Raw genomic sequence first — 5,930 nt, 5'->3', positions numbered from 1 at the left:
GCCTGACCATTAAGAGCTTTGTAGGTAAGAAGAATGATTTTAAATTCTATTCTGGATTTTACTGGAAGCCAATGCAGAGAAGATAAAACAGGAGAAATGTGATCTCTTTTCCTGGTTCCTGTCAGAACACGTGCTGCAGCATTCTGGATCAGCTGAAGAGTCTTAACGGGCTTTTTCGAGCAGCCTGATAATAAGGAATTGCAGTAATCCAGCCTAGAAGTAACAAATGCATGGACTAGTTTTTCTGCATCATTTTTAGACAGGATGTTCCTGATTTTCGCAATATTACGTAGGTGGAAAAAGGCGGTCCTTGAAATTTGCTTAATGTGAGACTTAAACAACATGTCCTGATCAAAGATAACTCCAAGATTCCTCACAGTGGTGCTGGAGGCCAGGGCGATGCCATCCAGGGAAACTTTATCTTTAGATAATGCGTCACGGAGGTGCTTAGGCCCCAGAGCAATAACTTCAGTTTTATCTGAGTTTAACATTAGAAAATTAGAGGTCATCCAGGTTTTAACATCCTGAAGGCACATTTGAAGTTTAGCTAACTGATGAGTTTCATCTGGCTTGATCGATAGATATAACTGAGTATCATCTGCATAACAATGAAAGCTTATGGAATGTTTCCTGATAATATTGCCTAAGGGAAGCATATATAAAGTGAAGAGGATTGGTCCAAGGACAGATCCTTGAGGAACTCCATGACTAACTTTGGCATGCATGGAGGACTCATCGTTAACATGTACAAACTGAAATCGATCTGATAAATAGGACTTAAACCAGCTTAGAGCGGTTCCTTTAATGCCAATGAAATATTCCAGTCTTTGCAATAGGATCTGATGGTCAATGGTATCAAATGTAGCACTAAGATCTAATAAAACCAATACAGAGACAAGTCCTTTGTCTGATGCAATAAGGAGGTTGCACAATTCCTGTGCAATAACCCAGTAACTCTGCCTCTAATCAGCACCTGTTTACTGGTTTCTACTTATTATTTATTTATTCACCATTCTCTATTTCAGTGCTGTTCATACTATGTTCATACTATGTCATATTGTATATACTGTTTACCAATACACCTACCTCAGGTCATAAGGTCATAGGTCTTATTTATTTTTTCCAGCATCCTTTGCACTATGCTCCATCACACTGTGTACATGTGTACATGTATGCATGTATGTGTATGTGTACCTGTATATCATATCCACCTTCAACATGTACATAATGAGAATAGTTTACTCTTGAATCCTTTGCACTCTGATTACTGCAGTATTTGTCAATATGTCTATATTGTTTTGTTCGTAGTGTGTATATTAGTGTTGTCCACTCTGTAGTTTGTGTCTGATTTTATTTTATTATTATATTATTGTTTTATTATTGTATAAGTAAGCACATCGTGAGCAATGTACAATACTGAGTCAAATTCCTCGTATATGTACACATACCTGGCAATAAAACTGATTCTGATTCTGATTTGGAGTTGCTTGGCACCAGTACTGTGGGTTAATTTTCCTCATTCCATGTATTTATACACAGGATGTTAATTGGGGAATCATGACCTTTTCCTATCTTCCAAGTTCAAATGGAAGCTTGTAGACTGCTGCATCAAGGACAGGTGGATGCATCACTTTAGGCACAAGCGTTGATGAGCTAATAAAGAAAAAATATCTATTTTATCAATTGCAAAAGATGGATGACACTTTGGGTGTACTTCAAAGGCTGATATTTCAAATACTGATTGAAGGAACAGGTTGATTCCAAGTACCAATAGAAGCTTGAAGTGGTATCAGTAAGTTATGAAGGGACCAAATTATTCCAGATTCTCATCTACTGAGAGGGCTAAATATGCAAATCTGGAAATACATTAAAGGTTAACATTTAAAGGCAGAGGGAGAGAGTGGTCTAATTGCATGTACCTAAATTTGGATGCCCACATGGTCTCTGCAGAAAGAATGGGCACACTTGAGGCCATATGGCATTGCCTGGCACCATTTCTGTGAGTAAATTTGTGATTCCATATTTTGATTCACTGTGTTTGAATAGTGGAATCATGATATTTGCCAAGGTGGGTATGCACATATCGTTTCAGCAGATGTTTTGGTCACCTTTTTGGCCATTGGGATTATTTTGGAGTCATCTAGTGGGGGGTGGCACCTAGGAATCTGTACAATATGTGTCAAAATCATGACTGAATTATATTTTTTGATCACTTTTCACTTTTCACTGCAGGCTGACCTCTGGCAGCTTTTAACTGTTAGGTTTTTAGGTTTAAGCCTGCTAAAATGAGATGAAATGAGCTTTTGCATAGTATCTCGAAAGTTTCAGCACGATAGCCACACCATGTTAATAGTGTTCACAATATTAAATTATTAAAAACGTAGGGTTAGGGTTAACGTAGACAGCCTATTCATTCAAGCAAGTTATATAGCAAACATCATCATTTTTAAATCAACTACGGCTGACATGCCAAGGCAGAGTGTTCCCACGTAGTATTTTAAGGCATAAAGGAGTTGGGGGTAAGCTGCGGAGTAAGACGCATAAGAAAAATGTCCACTTTAAATGTTTAAATTTAATCAATGTTATTTCCTTCCATGTTTCAATCTATTGTATTATTAATGTTTGTAGATGAAAAAATGGACTTCCTTTGTCAACAGGAAGTAGAAGCTTCAGCAGGAGCATTGACCACATGGTGAGCAAATCTCAGCTCAGCTAATTTATATATTTTTCTCATACAAAAGTGTTGATACTTGGTTTGTGTTCTTATTTCAGTGAGTAACATCCCAATGTTATCTTTTATGCATTTTTGAACTTGTAAAAAGTAGTTTTTATTGCATTTTCTGTTAAAAATTTTAATGTTATCACATAGATGTAAATGTGGAATGTCAATTTATTTTCCAAATCTCAATTTACCATCGACTTAGTTTATAGATTGAAATCAAAAAGAGACAGCAAAAACTGTGATGTTCTATCTAACAGATTTATGTTAATTCCCAGCATGCTGACTGTGGGGTAAAATGGACAGATCTACCAGAATGAGTGCGAAGGAGCTGTGTGAGACTAATGTCCTGGCAACTGCTTTGGTGTTGGACCCTCTGCTTGGCTTCAGAACCCATAAAATGAATATCAGTCCTCTACCAGAGATACAACATTGGGGTAATCTCAAAGAGACTTTGGTGCAATTTGAGAATACAATACTTCTTATACTTCAACAAGACTTTTGAGGCGCTGACAAAACTGGCTGGTGACTGTTTTAATTCTCTGGGAAGCCATCATCAAGAGCTACTGAGGGAACATGTCTATCGCTACTTCAGTGCCTTCCTGTGTGACAGTGGTGTCAAGATAGAGTCCTGTGAGAGATACTCTTCAGAGACCAATGGAGCAAAGGTAACCTCTACAAGGCACTGGTTTGCAGGACAACGTATTGAGGCATTCATACCTTGTCCTCCTCCAATCACCCACATCAACAAATTGGTCAACAGTTTTCTTCCACCCCTGTTTCTGGGGCCCAAAACTCTTCTACCAGTCACCAAATCCCTTCCACCGCCCTGTGTGCGTCCATGCCTCCGCCTTCACGTGAGACTGTGACTTCTTTTAACCTACGGGGGTACTTGAGTGGCCATAGTCATCACTCGACTGGTTCAATGTCAAGGGACTGCACGTCCAACTGGGAGAAGTTGGATTCCAGGTTGCAGCAGTTGGAAAAAAAGGTGGACTGTTTGATGGCAATTCAGCAACAGAAACCCACTCCGTTTAAAGCACCTCTATCTGTTCAAAACAGTGAGCATGTCGGCAAGGTAAAGAAGGATGGTCTGCCCTCCAAGATTGTCTCCAGTGACCTAAGGTTCCTGAACCAAATGGACAAGTTGTGTGGGCAAGTGTTTTTCTTGGCCCAGAAATATTATATATATATTTTTTAGATAGGCACAAATTTCTCCCCAAATCTTATCTATGGATTCCAAATTGTGATCTCTGATGTTGTGAAATAGATGTAAATATGGAATGTCAAATGTGGTGGTGGAATTGAAAGTAAGAGTGGATTGCAACTGCTTACCTTTTTCCATAGTTGGCCAACATACCTGGTCCAGAAGGGCTACGCACCCGCAACAATGAAAAACATGTTGACCAACGTGACTATGTTTTTCAAGCACATTGAAAAGTCCTTCCTGAGTCAAGGCAAGCTCAAACAGAATGAATTAAAAACAATTCTGCATGAGCTGAAGAGGATCCAGGCTGAGATTCAAAGAATACGGGTTTGTTCTCGGGAAAAGCGGTTGTGTCGTAAAACAGGTAAATTTTGTCAAGTTCTTTTTTGTCTTGTTATCTAAAGAAATTTCAGATGGATCCTCAATGACTGTGGTGTATGTTGCATTGTTTTCACAGATGATCAGCTTCATGTAGTTCAGCAAAGTGCTTTCATGACAGCTGCGAGAGAAAACATTCCTAAATTGTTTGGTATGTAGACTTATTTTTTATTTTTTGTTTTGGTTGCTTACATTCACAACCAACACTTTTTTTCATGATGTTTTGTAGAACAACTGGAGAGCAGTGGAAATCAGAAGAATGAGCATTCTAAGCTAATGGGCTACATAATGGGCTACCTGTGCACCCTCACCAGACACAGATCGGTTGTTCTCACCAACATGACAAAGGAAAATGTGGTCAGCTTTGTCTGTTGGAATCATGGCAAGAGATTCCAAGTTCTGGTTAGTACCTCAATTGTTTTGGGGGATTATTTACCATGGGCTGGACATTTGAACCTGTACTACATGTTGTCTCTTCCTGGTTAGTTTCTTCTCAGAGTGAAACCGTCTTTAGTGTGGGCCATTGATTTAATTCCGGAATCAATTTGAAGGCTGATATTTGAGACAGAAGGAGAGAGCAGTTTGTTTCCAAGTACCAATGCAAGCTTTTAGATGTCCGAATTGCTGTATTAAAGACAGGTGGCAGCATCTCCCTAGCTAAAACAACCAGTCATTGATGACATGTTTTATTTCCCAAGATTGATGACCAGAAAACCATGCAGTCATTTGGTCAGGCTGCATTCAACCTAAATGAGGAGGAATTTAGGTGGCTGGAAAACCTTGTCAACTCCAAGTGCTGTCCCCAAGGTCAGACCAGTGATTGTGTTTTCCACACAACATTTGGAAAAAAGATCGCTAAGGCCGAGAACTTCCTTCATCTGGCTTGGGCAGACTGTGGAATGAAGGGCACATTCATCTTTCCCAAGATCGAGAGCAGTCTTTCTACTCAAATAAGTACTTAATGCAAGGTAGAATCTGGCCATAGGATGGATTTTGATATTGTAGCTGTTTATGTTTTATTTCTTTGTTTTTCAGGACAGCCTTCCTCCTGCTCCTCCTCTCACGTCCAGGAGGAAATTGGATTTCTTAAGTGAAGAATCTGCAGTCTCAAAAATACATGTCTGCACACCTTTAAAGTGTTTTTGTGTTGTTGAGAAGTTGCGGCCAGCAGTTGCTGACTATTACCTCATCAAAGCAAATCTTTCCAATGCCCTGCCCAGGCAAGCACCCCTTGCCGACCCAAAGAACCTACCTGCACACCTGGCTGAGCAGAGCACCAGGTTCCTAGCAGCACAGAAAGTTCAGGAGGAACCAAATAGTGAGCCTGAGCCCCTCACTGCCAAGACCACAGACCCCAACTGAGTAGGTCCCAGGGAAAGTGTCAGCACCCTTGAGCCTCGTGCAGCAGACTCCCAACTGGATGCTAGAAACACAAGAGAAGGATGAACAAACTCCTTTGAGACTGGACCCAGGGTGTGTTCCAGATCCTATGATCCAGGAGACAACAGAGTTGGTACCAGAAACACCAGAAGACCAGATGCCACAAACCCAAGCAGAGGAGGTGCAGAAGCCCTAGCCAGGCAGGACCTGGCATGTGCTCAAAAACCCATCATGCAGGTGACACAG

At 40.4% G+C, this 5,930-nt stretch overlaps 1 protein-coding gene across 1 annotated transcript in view; it reads left to right on the top strand.

Annotated features, from left to right (window-relative positions):
* Positions 1-5,930, top strand: part of LOC123979821 (retinal-specific phospholipid-transporting ATPase ABCA4-like) — a 54,011-nt gene that overhangs the window by 38,676 nt on the left and 9,405 nt on the right. The window lies entirely within an intron of this gene.

The sequence above is a fragment of the Micropterus dolomieu genome, linkage group LG01, assembly GCF_021292245.1.
Source record: "Micropterus dolomieu isolate WLL.071019.BEF.003 ecotype Adirondacks linkage group LG01, ASM2129224v1, whole genome shotgun sequence".
Lineage (NCBI taxonomy): Eukaryota > Metazoa > Chordata > Actinopteri > Centrarchiformes > Centrarchidae > Micropterus > Micropterus dolomieu.
This window is presented reverse-complemented; position numbering and strand designations above follow the sequence as displayed.